General features: G+C 41.7%; 1 protein-coding gene across 11 annotated transcripts in view; it reads left to right on the top strand.

The window, feature by feature from the left end:
* Positions 1-12,081: 12,081 nt before the first annotated feature.
* Positions 12,082-17,561, top strand: part of NOD1 (nucleotide binding oligomerization domain containing 1) — a 49,692-nt gene continuing 44,212 nt past the window's right edge. For 8 of the 11 annotated variants that reach the window (XR_002520983.2, XM_021935929.2, XM_021935931.2 and 5 more), the window contains exon 1: positions 12,225-12,336. The gene's annotated coding sequence lies outside the window, so the exon portion shown is untranslated. Of the gene's footprint in view, positions 12,337-17,561 lie in introns of all 11 variants that reach the window. The other 3 variants (XR_002520984.2, XM_017956813.3, XM_003896147.4) reach the window with 2 other exon arrangements.

Genomic DNA, 17,561 nt, shown 5'->3' with positions numbered 1-17,561 from the left:
CTACAAAAAAGTTAAAAAATTAGGTATGGTGGCACATACTTGTAGTCCCAGCTACTCAGGAGGCTAAGTTGGGAGGATCACTTGAGCCTAGGAGTTCGAGGCTGCAGCGAGCTATGATTGTGCCACTGGATTCCAGCTTGGGCAACAGAGCAAGACCTTGTCTAAAAAAAAAGATGAAGAAAGAAAAGCCTAATAAGCATGAGAAATACTGTTTTTTAAAATTGTTTTCAAGGTAATATTTAAAATGCAAATGTTATATGTAGGAGGTTTCCCTTTCTACCAGTCATTTTGGCCCTCTAAACACAATACTCAGAGATTCTGTATAAACTATAACAAATAGTTTTTGAAAACCACGTCTGGACTTGCAAGGAAATAAGGAAAATCTTCAGGGTGTACCAATTCCTCCTCCACAAAAAGAAGAAAGATGAACTGTGAGCTGAAAGGACAAAGTACTGGTAAACAAATGATCCTGATGTTCTTGGGCACAAATGCCAATAATAGCTCTGGATTTGAACTACTAACCCTGGAGCACCCTTGCTGCAGGACAGGAAAACTGAACCTGAAGACTCTGTATGAAGCCAGGACCCTTAAAGAGAACTAAAATGGTCCCCAGTTGGTAGCCCCAGAGGCTCCCGGCAGAAACAGAAGCAAATCCTCTCTGGAGAAAGCTTAAATTTAGGTTCTCAGGACTGCCCTTAAAAATGTAAAAGATAATCAGGAAAACGATACATCATGAATGAGAGCAGAAAAAAACTGATTTGTTAAGAAAAAACACATTTAGATCCCCAAGGTTTTAAGATACTGAAATGATCGACTGGGCACGGTGGCACACGCCTGTAATCCCAGCACTTTGGGAGGCCGAGGCGGGCGGATCATGAGGTCAGGAGATTGAGACCATCCTGGCTAACACGGTGAAACCCCATCTCTACTAAAAAAAATACAAAAAAAAAAAATTAGCCGGGGGTGATGGTGGGCGCCTGTAGTCCCAGCTACTAGGGAGGCTGAGGCAGGAGAATGGTGTGAACCCAGGAGGTGGAGCTTTCAGTGAGCCGAGTCCGTGCCACAGCACTCCAGCCTGGGCAACAGAGCAAGCCTCCGTCTCAGGAGAAAAAAAAAAAAAAAAAGATATTGAAACTATTTAAAACAATATGAAGTAAGTATGTATGGAGACTGGCTTCTGTGAAGATGGAATAGGTATGATTTTCCCTATTCCTCTAGTTAAGAGCAACTAAAATCCTTGAACATTATATATAAAACAAACAGAAGACGACTCTGAAAGGTGGAGAGAGGACAGACTATTCAGGGATCTCAGGACCCAAGGCACAACATGATGCTGAATTCTGTTTTCTTTTGCTTCATATATCTCGTACTTGCAACTTAAGAAATCAGCAACTTGAAAGCACCAATGAGCACAGACACACACCCCAAAAGAAAAGCCTGCTCTTGTCAAAGAACCAGGAAAAGGACAACCTAGTATGACAAAGATTTTAGAGAATAATCAGTCTATTCCAGTTATACCACAGAAAAAATTGTGGATGCCAGTCTCCACTCATGCCAGCAAAGGTCAAGAGGAGAGCCTAGACTTCCACACTTGCCAGGCTATAATGAAGAACCCTAACCTCACCACCACCAGGTAGGGTCAGAAAAAGCTAAGTAGGGAGACTTCTGGCAATAACAAGACTCCCTCCCTCAAGATGTTGGTGGAAACCATGTGGGGAGCCTGGGCTTATACCACCATCTGGCAGTAATAGTGTCCCTGGCCCTTCCTGCTGGGTTGGGATCAAAGTTCAAGTAAACAGTCAGGACTTTCACTACTTCTCAGTGGTAACTAAGCCACTTTTTTTGTGGTGTTGGTGGAGGTCACATGGGAAGCAGTAACAAAGAATTCCCACTCCCAGCCAAGAAGGTGTCATTAGAGAACTAGTGGGCAATTGAAAGTTCTACCCCTCCCACCCCTACTGTTACTCCTAAGTAACAAGGTGCATTCCACCCACCCCGCCCACTTTGGTGACAACAGAAACTGAGTGGGAAACCTGAACTTCTACCCGCACCTGGCAGTATTGAAGCAGTGCCCCCTCACTTTCTCCTGCTGAAGTGGTTTCAGAGTAAGCCAGCTAAAAGAGTAAATTTAAATAAGATGTAGAATCTCATAACAATCTCCAAAATGCCCAGGTTTCTATTGAAAAATCACTCATTTCAACAACCAGAAAGGTCTCAAATTAAATGAAAAAAGACAATCAGTAGATGCCAAAACTGAGACAACATTAGAATTATCTGACAAAGATTTTAAAGCAGCCATCATAAAAATATTTCAGTGAGCAATAAGGAACATGCTTGAAACAAATGAAAATATAGAAAGTCTTGGCAAAGAAATAGAAGACATAAAGAAGAACCAAATGGAAATTTTAGAACTGAAAAAATATAATAACTGAAACTATAGACTCAACAGATGGGCTCAACAACAGAATGGAGGGGGCAGAGGGAAGAATCAGGGAACTGGGAAGATAGAGTAACAGAAATTATCCAATTTGAACAATAGACATAAAATATACTTGAGGGAAAATAAAACGATGACAGCCTCAGGGACCTGTGGTACTACAGTAGAAGATCTAATGCTTGTGTTATGGAGCCTCACCAGAAGAGAAAGGGCAGGCTGAGAAAGTACCCAAATAAATAATGACTAAAATGTCTCTCAAGTTTGGCAAAAGACATAAACCTACAGATTCAAGAAATGGAGTGAACCCCTAACATAAAGAAATTCACACCAAGTCACATCATAGTTAAACTTCTGAAAACTAAAGACAGAAAAATTCTTAAGAACAGCAAGAAATGACACCTTACCTATAGGAAAAAAAACTATTCGAATGACACCAGATTTCTCATCACAAACTGTGATAGCCCAAAGGAAGTGGCACATTTTTCAAGTGCTGAAAGAAAAGAACCATCAAGTAAGAATCCAGTAAAAATAGCCTTTGAGAATGAAGGAGAAATCAAGACATTCTCAGAAGAGGGAAAACTAATAAAATTTGTTGCCAGAAACTTTCCCTAAAAGAATGGCTGAAGGCTGTTCTCTAAACAGAGAGAAAATAATAAATGCAGGAACATTGGAACATCAGAAAGGAAAAAATGATCATTGTGAGCAAAAATATGGGTAAATACAATAGACTTTACTTCTCTTGAGTTTCTTTAAATATGTTTGATTGTTGAAGGAGAAATTATAACACTAATGGTTCTAAATATATGTAGAGGTAATATTTTAAATGATTATAAAAGGGGAGAGCTCAGGGAAATAAGTTTTCTGCATTTTATTTGAACTGGTAAAACGATGATACCAGTAGACTGAAAAATTATGTATATATACTACCTAGAACAAACACTAAAAAGTATACAAATAGATATACTCAAAAACACAACAAATAAATCAAAATGGAATTCCAAAACAATGTTCAAGTAACCCACAGGAAGGCAGGGATAAGAAAAGAGAGAAATTAAAAACAGAACAAACAGAACATATAACATGAAATGGTGGGCTTAAACCCTAACATATTAATAATTACATTAAATGTAAATGGTTTAAATACACAAGGTAAAAGACAGACATTGGCAGAGTGGACTAAAAACCATGACCCAAATTTATGCTGTCCACAGGAAACTTACTTCAACTATAACAATATAAGCAATTTGGAAGTAAAAATGATGGAAAAAAATATACAATGCAAACATTAACCAAAGGAAAAAACAAGTGGCTATACTAACATCAGATAAAGTAAATTTTAGAGCAAAGAAAATCACCAGCGACAGGGAAGGATATATGGTAACCCCTACCAATTCATTTAATGAAACTTGCATTATCCTGATACCAAAATCAGAGATAATACAAACACAAGTAAACAAAAATAAGCCAATGGATCAATATCTCTATAGATGCAAAAATTCTTATCAATATATAAGAAAATAGAATTCAGGAGTGAACAAAAACAATTATACATCATAACCAGGTGAGGTTTATTCCAGAGATACAATGCTGGTTCAATACTTGAAAATCAATCAAAATAAACCACTTTTTTTTAACAGGCTAAAGAATAAAGTTATATGATCATATCAATTAGTGCAGGAAAAGCATTTGGCATAATTCAACACCCATGCATGATAAAAATTCTCAGAAAAATAGGAATAGAGGGGAATTTCAATAACTTTATTAACATCATCTATAAATTACCTAGAGCTAACATTATATTAATACATAATAATAAAAGACTGAATGCTTTCTACCTAAAATTGAGAACAAGACGAGGATGTTTGCTCTCACCAGTCTTTTTTTTTTTTTTTTTTGAGACACTCTGTTGCCCAGTCTGGAGTGCAGTAGCACAATCATAGCTCACTGTAGCCATAAACTCCTGGACTTAAGCAATCCTCTTGTATCACCCTCCTGAGTAGCTGGGACTACAGGAGCACACCACCACACCTGGCTAATTTAAAAAAATTTTTGTAGAGATGGGTCTCACTATGTTGCCTACATTGGTCTCAATCTTCTGGTCTCAAGCAGTCCTCCTGCCTCAGCCTCCCAAAGGAGTGGGATTACAGGCTTGAGACACTGCACCCAGCCTGCTGTTACCCATTTTATTCAACACAGTGCTGGAAGTTCTAGCCAGTGCAATAAGGTAAGAAAGGGAAATAAAAAGCAAACAAATCAGAAAGGAATACACGAAACCATCCCTATTTTCAGATGACATTATTATCTATGTAGAAAATCCCAAAGAATCTACAAAACATATCCCCTTAGAACCAGTAAGTTCAGCAGCATCATGGGATACAATATAAACACAAAAAATCAATTGTATTCCTATACATTAGAAATGAATACATGGACACCAAATTTTAAAATGCATTACCATTTACAATTGCATTTTGATTGTATATTTACTTGTAAGATGAAATTCACGTCACATAACAAAATTAATTTTAAAGTAAACAATACAGTATCATTTAATAAATTCACAGTATTATGCAACCACGATCTCTACCTACTCCAAAAATATTTTCATCACCCCTAAAGGAAACCACATACCCATTAAGCAGTTACTGCCCATTTCTCCTTTCCCCAGACCCTGGAAACTACTAATCTGTTTTTTGTCTCTATGGATTTAGGTATCCTGGGTATTTAACATAAATGGAACCATACAATATGTGACCTTGTGTATGATGTCTCTCACTTAGCATAGTATCTTCAAGCTCCATCCACATTGTATCATGTATCAGTACTTCATTCCTTTTTATGGTTGAATAATATTCTGCTTTATGCGTATATCATAAATTGCTTATCCATTCATCTATTGATGGACATTTAGATTACTGTCACCCTTGATCATTGTGAATAGTGCTGCTCTAAACATTTATGTACATATGTTTGTTTGAGTACCTTTTTTCAATTATAGATTCATACCAAGGAGTAGATTGCTGGGCTATATGGTAATTATATGTTTAACTGTTTGAGGAACTCCCAAAATGTTTCCCACATTGGCTGAACCATTTTACATTCCTACCAGCAATATATACAATTGCTTTAATTAAAAAAAAAAAGAAATACATAAGTGTAACTCTCACAAAACATGTGCAGGACTTGTATGCTAAAAACTATAAAACACTGATGAAAGAACTCAGAGAAGATCTAAATAAATGGAAAGGCATGTCATGTTCATGGATTGGAAGACTCAACATAGCAGAGATGTCAATTCTCCCCCAGATTGATATGCAGGTTTAACAAAATTACTCTCAAAATACCAGAATAATTATTTTTCTAAAAGGTATATGGAAAGTAAAGGGAACGAAAACCATTTTGAAAAAGAAGAATAAATCGAGAGGGATCACTCTACCCAATTTCAAGATTTTATGTTATTAGCATGGAGATAAACACATAGATCGATGGAACAGAACAGATAATCTAGAAACAGACCAACACAAATATACTCACCTGGTTTTTTGGAAAGGTTCAAAGGGAATTTAATGGAGGAGGGACAGTCTTTTCAACAAACAGTGTCAGAGCAGCAATTAGCCATAGTCGAAAGAAAAAGAAGAAAATAACCTTGACCTATGTCTCATGCCTTATACAAAAATTACCTCAAAGTGGATCTTGGGTTTAAATGTCTGACATAAAACTATAAAACTCCTAGTAAAAAAATAATAAATAAATAAACATAGTCAAAAATCTTTGCAATCTAGGGCTTGGCAAAGAGTTCTTAGATTTGACACCAAAAACATGATCCATAAAGGGAGAAATGGACAAATTAGACTTCACTAAAAACCAAAACAAAAACAAAAACAAACAAAAAAAAAACACCTTTGCTCTGTGAAAGACCCTAAGAGAACAAAAAGACAAGCTAGGAGTGGGAGAAAACATTTACACACCAAATATAGAACTCTCAAAACTCAACAGTAAAAAAGTAAACAATCCAATCAGAAAAGGAAGCAAAGAGGCTAGGCATGGTGGTTCACGCCTGTAGTCCCAGCATTTTAGGAGGCCAAGGCAGGAGGATCACTTGAACCTAGGAAGTGGAGGCTGCAGTAAGCCATGATCATACCACTGCACTCCAACCTGGGTGACAGAGTGAGACCCAGTCTCAAAAAATAAAAAACAAAACAAAAAAAATGAAGAAAAGCCACGAAGATACATTTCACCCAAGAGAAGACACAGCAAATGAGTGCATGAAAAGATGTTCAACATCATTATCAGCAGACTAAAACCACAATAATGTATCAGTAGCTCTATACATACATCAGAATGGCTAAAACCAAAAATTATGACAGCACCAAATGCAGGTGAGTATGCTGTGAAGTTGGATCCTCATACATTGCTGGTGGAATGTAAAATAGTACAGTCATTCTGGGAAAAAGTTTGTAAGTTTCTCAACCCAGCAATTGCACTTCTGAACATTTCCCAGGGAAATGAAAACTTATGTTCACACATCAACTTGTATATGAATGCCTATAGTGGTTTTATTCATAATAGTCCAAATCTGGAGATAATGCAGATGTCTTTCAACAAACTGTGGTAATTCATACCAAGCAATACTACTTAACAATAAAAAGGAAAGAACTATTGATACATGCAACAGCCTGAATGAATCTTCAAAGAATTATGCTGATGGAAAACAACTATTCCAAAATGTTACATAATGTATGGTTCCATTTATGTATGATTCTTGAAATGACAAAACTGTAGAAATGGATAACAGACAGTGGTTGCCAAGAGTTAAGTAGAGGATGAGGTTGTATAAAGAGCAACATGAAGGAGCTTTGTGGTGATGGAAATGATCTGTATCTTGACGGTATTAAAGTATATCTTCTGGTTGTTATATCATATTATAACTTTGCAAGATGTTACCACTGAAGAAAATTGGGTTAGGATACATGAATTTCTCTTTCTTGCAACTGTACGTGAATTTATAGTGATCTCAAAAAAGTTTAAAAACAAACCAAATATATATATGATGGAATACTATTTGTCCATAAAAAGAATGAGATACTGTCATTTGCAGCAACATGGATGGAACTGGAGGTCACTATGTTAAGTGAAATAAGCCAGGTACAGAAAGACATATACTGCATGTTCTCACTTACATGTGGGAGCTAAAAATAAGTTAGTCTCATGGAGGTAGAGGGTAGAATAGCATGAGAGTTACCACAGGCTGGGAATGTGGGAAGGACAGCTGGGGTGATAAAGAGACATAGGTTAATGTGTACAAAAATAGAGTTAGAGAGAAGGAGTAAGTTCTAATGTATCAGAGTGGAGTGATTATAGTTATTGATAATGTATTTTATATTTCATAAGAACTAGAAGAGAGGACTTGAAATGTTCCCAATACATAGAAATAATGAATACTCGGCTGAGTGTGGTAGCTCAAGGCTATAATCCCAGCACTTTGGGAGGCTGAGGCATGTTGCAGGAAGTCAGGCACCCGAATGGAGGGACCAGCTGGAGCCGCAGCAGAGGAACATAAATTGTGAAGATTTAGTTTTAATATGGACACATATCAGTTCCCAAAATTAATACTTTTATAATGTTTTATGCCTGTCTTTACTGCAATCTCTGAATATAAATTGTGAAGATTTCATGGACATTTATCAGTTTCCAAATAATACTCTTATAATTTCTTATGCCTGTCTTACTTTAAGCTCTTAATCCTGTTATCTTCATAAGCTGAGAATGTATGTCACCTCAGGACCACTATTATGTCAAACTGTACAAATTGATCATAAAACATGTATGTTTGAACAATATGAAATCAGTGCACCTTGAAAAACAACAGAATAACAGCGATTTTCAGGGAACAAGGGAAGACAACCATAAGGTCTGACTGCCTGTGGGATCGGGCAGAATAGAGCCATATTTTTCTTCTTGCAGAGAGCCTATAAACAGATGTGCAGGTAGGGAAGATATCATTGAGATAAGGACTGAAATATGCCCGGTCTTTTGCAGTACCCTCAGGCTTATTAGGGTGGGGAAAAAAACCCACCCTGGTGAATTTGAGGTCAGATCAGTTCTCTGCCCTCAAACCCTGTTTTCTGTTATTTAAGATGTTTATCAAGACAATACAGGCACAGCTGAACATAGACCCTTATCAGGAGTTTTTTATTTTGCCCTTTGCCTTGTGATCTTTGCTTTGCCCTTTGCCTTGTGATCTCTATTGGCCTCAGAAGCATGAGATCTTTGTTCTCCTTTTTGCCCATTGATGCATGTGATCTTTGTGACCTACTCCCTGCTCGTACACTCCCTCCTCTTTTAAAGTCCTTAATAAAAACCTGCTGGTTTTGCAGCTCAGGTGGGCATCATGGTCCTATTGATATGTGATGTCACCCCCAGAGGCCCAGCTGTAAAATTCTTCTCTTTGTACTCTTTCTCTTTATTTCTCAGCTGGCCGACACTTAGGGAAAATAGGAAGAACCTACATTAAAATACTGGGGGTGGGTTCGCCCGATAGAGGTGGGTGGATCACCTGAGGTCAGGAGTTCAAGAGCAACCTGGCCAACATGGTGAAACCCTGTCTCAACTAAAAATACAAAAAAATAGCTGAGCATGGTAGCGGGCACCTGTAATCCCAGCTACTTTGGGAGGCTGAGGCAGAAGAATTGCTTGAACCTGTGAGACAAAGGTTGCAGTGAGCCGAGATCGTGCCACTGCACTCCAGCCTGGGCGACAAAAGTGAAACTCTCTCTCAAAAAAAAAAAAAAAAAAAGTAAAGAAAGAAAGAAATGATAAATACTTAAGGTGGTGGACACTCCAAATACCCTGACTTGATTATTACAATCTATGCTTGTAACAAAATATCACATGTACCCCATAAAAATACAAACATTATGTCTCAATAATAAACTTTTTTAAAAGCAAAAACAACTATGAAATAGTTTTTAAATTATAAAATCAACAAAGAAAAGGAGACTATTAAAAATGACCAAGAAAGCTAGAAATAGACCAAAAAAAAAAAATCTAAAAATCCTAGAAAATAAAGATATTATTGTTAAAATTAAAAACTTAAATAGATGGTGTGTTACTTTCCTACTACTGCTATAACAAGTTACCATAAATTTAGTGTCTTAAACAATACAAATTTATTATCTTAGGGTTCTGGAGGCCAGCATTCCAAAAGGGGTCTCACTGGGCTAAAATCATAGTGTTGGCAGGACTGCATTCCTTCTGGAGGGTCTGTGGGAGAATCCATTTCCTTGTCTTTTGCAGCACTAGAGGCCACCTGCATTCCTTGGCTCAGTCTCATTCATCCATCTTCAAAGCCAGCAATGTTGGCGAGTCCTTCTCAGGCTGCCATCTCTCTGGTTCTCCCTCTTCTGCCTCCTTCTTCCACTTTTTAGTTCCCTTGTGATTACATTGGGCCCACCTCAATAACCCAGGATAATCCCTCCATCTAGGTCAGCTGATTAGCAATCTTAATTCCACCTGCAACTTTAGTGCCCCTTTGCCATATTCACAGCTTCCAGGGGTAGGATGTGGACATCACTGGGGGGAGATTACTCTGCCTGCCATAGACAGGTTAAAAAACAGATTCAAACATCTACGAAATAATTACTGAGTCAAAAGACAGAACTGAAGTGACTCAGAATGCAGCCAGAGAAACAGGATAAGGAAAATGGAATGAGAAGTTACTACATGGAAGGTAAAGTTCAGAATCCTAGAGGAAAAGGAAAAATAAGTGTCTAATTTTTCTACCATAGGTTCACATAAGGATAGACTGGAGGAATTAGTATCTGTGAAGGAAAATAAATCTTGGAGCCCCAAAATCACCAAGCTAAAGGGAAAAGTCAAGTTGGGGTCTGCTTAGGGCAAACCTGCCTCCCCATTCTATTCAAAGTCATCCCTCTGGTCACTGAGATAAATGCATATCTGATTGGCTCCTTCGGAAAGGCTAATCAGAAACTCAAAAGGATACAACGTTTGTCTCTCACCTACCTGTGACCTGGAAGACCTCCCTGCTTGAGTTGTCCCACCTTTCCAGACTGAACCAATGTTCATGTTACATATATTGATTGATGTCTCATGGGTCCCTAAAATGTATAAAACCAAACTGTGCTCTGACCACCTGGGGCACATGTCAGGACCTCCTGATGCTGCGTCAGGGGTTAGCATCCTCAACCTTGGCAAAATAAACTTTCTAAGTTAACTGAGACCGCCTCAGATATTTGGGGTTCACATATCCTAGCCATCATTCCAGTTCTTACTGTCACACACGTCCATGTGAAGAGATCACCAAACATGCTTTGTGTGAGAATAAAGTTTTTTAGTAAAGGGAGTTAAAGGTGAGGCTTTTTTTTTTTTTTTTTTGTGAGATGAGTCTTGCTCTGTAGCCCAGGCTGGAGTGCAGTGGCGCGATCTTGGTTCACTGCAAGCTCCGCCTCCCGGGTGCCTGCCATTCTCCTGCCTCAGCCTCCAGAGCAGCTGGGACTACGGGTGCCCGCCACCTCACTGGGCTAATTTTTTGTATTTTTTAGCAGAGAGGGGGTTTCACAGTGTTAGCCAGGATGGTCTCCATCTCCTGACCTCGTGATCTGCCAGCCTTGGCCTCCAAAAGTGCTGGGATCACAGGCGTGAGCCACCACGCCCTGCCAGGGTGGGGCAGTTTTATAGGATTTGGGTGGGTAGTGGAAAATTACTGTCAAAGGGGGTTGTTCTCTGGCAGGCAAGGGCGGGGGTCACAGGGTGCCCAGTGGGGGAGCTTCTGAGCCAGGAGAAGTCATTTCACAAGGTAATGTCATCAGTTAAGGCAGGAACCAGCCATTTTCACTTCCTTTGTGATTCTTCAGTTGCTTCAGGCCATCTGGATGTATAAGTGCAGGCTTGGACTCAGAGGCCTGACCTTACAAGTTGGCACATTTGATCCTATCAACTTTACGTTTGCAGTTTCACATTTGATTTAAGAACATACTTTCTCTTTCTCAGAAAGCAGCCTCTGACGGGAATTTTAATACTCACAAGCATTAGTGACTATATGATTGAATGTACTTCTTCAGTGTGAATAAGTGACAACTTACTGTAGCATCGATATCCTTTATGGACACGTTCCCCATTCAAAACGTTTTAAACTATTTTATTGGGGACATTTACCAGCACGTTAAAAACTCCTTTACAACTTATTACAGCATATGCATAGAACATAAAATGTGCACTGCCAAGAACAAATTTAAGGATAGGAAGAAAAGCTTAGATTTTTAAAAAAGTATAAATTGAAATGTATGCAGTGTTATTAAAATTTGATTACACTAAGCTCGATTTCCTCAGGACCACGTGTCGCCTATTAACAAGTTTCCCTATCATGTCCAGGCCTTGGCTCTGGTTGCAGGTGCTGGGTAGGCACTTTTAGGGGGACGGGCCTGGCACGATGACACCACGAATTCCTAAGTGTGTCACCTCTGGGCGAATTTGGGCCTGTCCGCTCGGCCTTGTGCGGTGGCATCGGCTGCTCACCCTCTCGCACCGGGCGCCCCTCTGCGTGAAGCTTCTCTCGCCCCCTGCGCCCGACCCCGACTAGCGGCAACAGCAACACGGTGGGACCCTGCCTTGACCGCCCCCGCCCGACCGCGGCCTCTCCCAGCAGCCGGCAGGCTCTTGGGCGCGCCGACAGAGGGGCGCGGCTGAGGCTGTTGTCGCGGCCAGTTCCCGTTCCGGGCCCGCGAGGCGGCCGCCCCAGTCCTGCCCCTCCCTCGCGCAACTGCGGCCCAGCGCCCTCCCGGGCCGCGGCGCTCCCCGGCCCCGGCGCCCCCGGACCACGGCGCTCTCTGGGCTCTTCTCTAGCTCTCAGCGGCTGCGAAGTCTGTAAACCTGGTGGCCAAGTAAGTCTCAGCGGCTGGGGATTCGCGCGGGGCAGACGCTGCTGGGATCCTGGGCGCTGCGAGCTAGGAGACGCAGGGAGGCGGGATCTGCGTGCGGGCGGAACGCAGCGCGGCTCTGGAGGAGCTCTGGGTGGAACCAACCGGAGACACCCGCGAGTTTGAAGAATGTAACGAAAGTTGAGAGGGATGAACTTCACCGTCAGCGGAATCGTTTATCCCATTGTGGTCGAAGGCAGGGGTTCTCAATCGTGCCAGCATCTTGGAACCACCTGGGGAGCTTTTAAAATCCAGATGTCTAGGCTGCACCCTAGATCAATTCCGTCAGAATTTCACAGAGTCAGACCCAGGACTCCGTATCTTTTAAAAGCTCCCCAAGTGATTCCAGTGTGCAGCCAGCGTTGGAGGGTTTGTGACCAAAGGCTGGAAGGGCAGACAGGGGCCTTCATGGAGTCTTCATGGAGTCCCGCCTGCAGACGGGACAGTTGCTCCCAGTGTCCTGCTTGGTCCTGGAGACAGGGTGAGAACTTCCCTTTGGTTTCAAGCTCCACAAAGTAAGGAAATGAGACAATGCTTGGCAAGGTCGCCTGAATATCACATTCAAAAAAGCCTCCAATGTGCGCAGTGGTTTTGGCACATTGTGAAAAACATAGGAAATGACAGATGATGATGTCCCATTGGCTCTGCATTCTAGGAAACGTTTCGGTTGTTGGTGTTTGAAATTAAGTCTGGGGAAGCTAGTAAACCCATGGCCTTGATGACTTCTGGCCTTTCTGCTTTAAGGGTGAAGCCAGGGCTGGGCGCGGTGGCTCACGCCTGTAATCTCAGCACTTTGGGAGGCCAAGGCGGGCGGATCACCTGAGGTCGGGAGTTCAAGACCACCCTGGCCCAACATGGTGAAACTCTGTCTCGACTTAAAAAAATAAAAATAAAAATAATTAACTGGGCGTGATGGCGCATGCCTGTAATCACAGCTACTCAGGAGGCTGAGGCAGGAGAATTGCTTGAACCCGGGAGGCAGAGGTTGCAGTGAGCCGAGATCGCACCATTGCACTCCAGCCTTGGCAACAAGAGCGAAACTCCGTCAAAAACAAACAAACAACAACAACAAAAAAAGTGAAACCAGAAGCCATGCTTGCCAAAGAGTCGAGTTTGTTCTCCCTCGAAGCCCCTGTTGAAGATTGAACTATCACTTTCAGGGAAGAATAAAAGAGTAACTCCACGATGCATCTTAGAGAGGAGTGGATACCCTGTTCTCAGCCGGGCGTAGATGCCAGGGGCCAGGTAGCTGAAATCCAGGCAAGCCAGGCATTAACACAGTACAGACTTCTACCGAATATGCCAGACAGATAAGCAAGCTATGTTTAAAACAAACGGCAGAGTGGTAGAAGAGGGGTCTTTCAAAGATTGTAAGAAGAGTAGGTTTTATTTTTGTGGAGTGGAGAAATAAGTTCACAATTTGGACCTGAATTTGGGTCCAAATTCGGATTCTGTCACTTCTATGCTGTGACTTTGGGCAAGTTCCTTGACCTCTCCAAGCCCCTGTTTTCCCACCTGTAAAATGAAGAGCAACTCTCTCCTGAGGCTAGCATAGTTCGGCAAGATGATGTGCATCACACACCTGGAAGGTGGTGGCGCTGGCAGGTGCTTGGCAGGTGCTCTGGCAAGGGTAGTTATTAGACACTGGAGTGGCAGTTTGTGCCTGTCAATTGTTTACTTAGTACAGCCACTATGAGGGAGAATGTTTGTCTATAAAATGTCCCCTTCAACGCTCCATTCCTTCTCTCACCCTGCTGCCCAGCTCAGGGCCTTAGCAGGCTTTAAGTCTGGAATCTGAGGCTGCAAATCCCCTCACTCCCCCAGGGCATATTAATGGCTCTGGAATACAGTTTTACTGCATGTGATAGAAATGAATGTTTTGACACACACACATAAAAACTGTTCTTAATTTTGAGACTTCCTCCCTTCTGTTGCCACATATATATCTTTTAAATGGCTTTCCAAGAAAGCTGGGCTGTGGACAGGGTCTCAGAATTAGTGTATGTGCACACACACGCATGTTGCTCCCTGCTGGCAACATCCTCAGACCACACCCTTGATGTTCCTGTTTTGCTCCTGACTCTTGGCCTAGGGACAGTGAATCTTTCTTCAATGACCAAGGACAGTCAGGGATCTGAGGAAGGGAGAACCCAAATTCTACAATTGCTGATGCCTGCGTCCCAGCTGGAACTTTACCCTGGTACATGCTCTGTGCATCATGGACGGTCACTTTGATCCTAACAGCAGCAATTTTTTTTTTCTAGTGTATGTGTGATCACTGATGTTTGCTTACACAAGACTATCAAAGTCTTATCTCTCATTCGAAGACAAGGATTCAATATTTGCTCAAAATCTAAGATATGAACGTAGCATTTAAGGTTTAAGTTACTAGTTTCTTCTATCATTCTTATTATTGGGGGGATTTGTTTTAGGCGAGAAGAAATTAGAAAAGGTAAAATGTGTACTGATGCTGAATTTTTGTCAAGCAGAGGCTCTAGGTATTTTGCAAGTTTTCAAAAGTCCTGTTCTCTTTTATCTTCTGGGGACACTCAGTTGCATGTCACACAAAGGGCCTTCTTTGATTTACCCAAAAGGTCTGAACTGGTTTCTAGAAAAACTCTTTAGTGCATCAAATACTCGTTGAGGGCAAGTGTTGTTTCTAAACTTGACTCTTGTGGTGAGAGGTGAGTAGTCACTGGCATGTCAGTTAGTTGACGTTTTTTACCCACACTAGAAAGTTCATCCAAGCAAGACTTCCTGGCTTGAACTCTTATTTAAACATGTGTTTTATCTGGAAGTGGCACAGACCAAACTGTGGGCAAAGATTCCTGTGCAGAGTTGGCCAAGGCAAGCATGCCACCACCTCTTCCCTTTGCCATCCTCCCTGTCTCTGGAGTCATTGAGCCAACTGGGGATGATGCCACTCTGAAGGGATCTTACCTTGGTCCTCTAATGCGGCAGAGTTCCCTGATGAGGCATGTCCTTAGAACCAACAAGGCAATTTTGCATTATACTGTATGGAAATTAAAAGTTACTCTCTAGTAAACTGCCACTTTAGAATTTGTTTTACTGAAGTGTCCTTTTCCTCCAAATTATAGAGCACTGTAGTAAGGGCCCAGATAATTGCAAAGTGAATACCAGATTAGTGCCAGGTTTTGGCAGATTAAGATTTTAATAAAGCATGAACATCTACCATGATTATGTTTGTTTCAGAAAGTTGATGTCCCTTGACCTTCTGTTCTGTCGTTGCCGCCATACAGGTTAAGGTCAGAATTGGGAGAATGTAGTCACTTGGTAGATATTTTCAGAGCCACCTGCAACTGGGCCTGGCAGTCACATATTGCTAAGTAAACTCCTTACATGGTAGCAGAGCCGAGAGCAGATGATGATTTACTTCGGAGAGTATTCTTGTTCTAATTCCCAAAAGATTAAAGGTCTAATGAGTAAGAACTTCCCCTGCTTCTTGTAACACATGCCCAGATTGCTGCCTATGACCTCAAAACCAAACCTTCTTGGAAGGAATTGGGGGAAAGCTAGGCTTTTTTGGCAGGGGATATCCTAACTCCTTACAAGACAGGCCCCTTCAGTGAGTGAGTCATTCCTGGACTCCATTTAACAAAGCTAGTGTTTATTCTTTTTTTTTTTTGAGACAGAGTCTCTCTCTGTCACCCAGGCTGGAGTGCAGTGGCGCCATCTTGGCTCACTGCAAGCTTTGCCTCCCGCATTCACGCCATTCTCCTGCCTCAGCCTCCTGACTAGCTGGGACTACAGGTACGCGCCACCATGCCAGGCTAATTTTTTTTGTATTTTTAGTAGAGACGGGGTTTCACCATGTTAGCCAGGATGGTCTCGATCTCCTGACCTCGTGATCCACCCGCCTCAGCCTCCCAAAGTGCTGGGATTACAGGCGTGAGCCACCGTGCCCGGCCTAGTGTTTCATACTTAATATGAAAACAGGCATGTTGATGATTTCAAATAGAGATGTTGGATCTGTAACGTATACCAGACATGTGGGGCTGAAATGGAAGAAACAATGGGTTTTGGAGTCAGAACCAGGATCAAGTTCCTATTTTATTCCTTAATTCAGGGGTCCCCAATCCCTAGGCCATGGACCAGTACCAGTCGGTGGCCTGTTAGGAACTGGGCCACACAGCAGGAGGTGAGCAGCAGTGAGCTAGCATTACCCTCTGAGCTCTGCCTCCTGTCAGATCAGCGGCGGCATCAGATTCTCATACGAGGGGAACCGTACTGTGAACTGCACGTGGGAGGGGTCTAGGCTGCGCATTCCTTATCAGAATCTAATGCCTGATGATCTGAGATGGAACAGTTTCATCCTGAAACCATCTCCTGCATACCCCCACTCGCCCACCATCTGTGGAAAAATTGTCTTCCACAAAACCAGTTCCTCGTGCCAAAAAGGTTGGGGATCGCTGCCTTAACTAACTGTGTGACCTTTGCCAACATACTTAACCACTCCAGTTCTGTGTCCTCTTTTGTAAAAGAGTTACAATAATGCCTTTCTTGTTGGGTAGTTTTCAGTATTTGATGAGCTAATCTATGTAAAGTGCTTAGCACATCACTCACCTTCTAGTAAGTCATGATTATGATGATAAAGAGTATGATGATTAGTTTGGTTCCAGGGCTGGTCTTTCCTTCTCCTAGCTGTGTGACTTCAGATAAGGTTTTTAATCCTCTTGAGCCTTGGCTTTTGAATCTGTACAATGGGCTAACTCTACCTATCTGGAAAGATTGCTTTGAGGCTTGGTTTGATTACATGAAATGATGACAGGCCTGATCTGGTAGACCCTAAATAAGAATAGCATTTACATAGACTTCCTGTGTCCCACACTGTTCTAAGAGTTTAGGGTTTTTGTTGTTTGTTTTTTAGCGTATTTTATCTTCCCAGTGACCCTGTGCAGTGGTTATCATTTGCCCTGTTTTATAGAGGAGACAACTGAGGCTCAACAAGATTAAATAACTAGCCCAAAGTCTATCCCAGGACTTGAAGCAGAGTCCCTGTTCTTAACCACTGCCCCAGCTGCTCAGTGAGTACCCCAGCCCCTGCTTATTCTACCTACCTCCTAAAGCCCACCACCTGCCATTAATAGTCAGATGTGCTTATGCTCTGTGTAGGGCCGTATTTCTGGAAAACAGAGCCCCTGCTTCCAAAGAGCAGCTTACTTAGGAAG

This window comes from Papio anubis, chromosome 4 (genome assembly GCF_008728515.1).
Source record: "Papio anubis isolate 15944 chromosome 4, Panubis1.0, whole genome shotgun sequence".
Taxonomy (NCBI): domain Eukaryota; kingdom Metazoa; phylum Chordata; class Mammalia; order Primates; family Cercopithecidae; genus Papio; species Papio anubis.
Note: the sequence above shows the minus strand (reverse complement) of the source record. Positions and strands in the feature narration are given on the sequence as shown.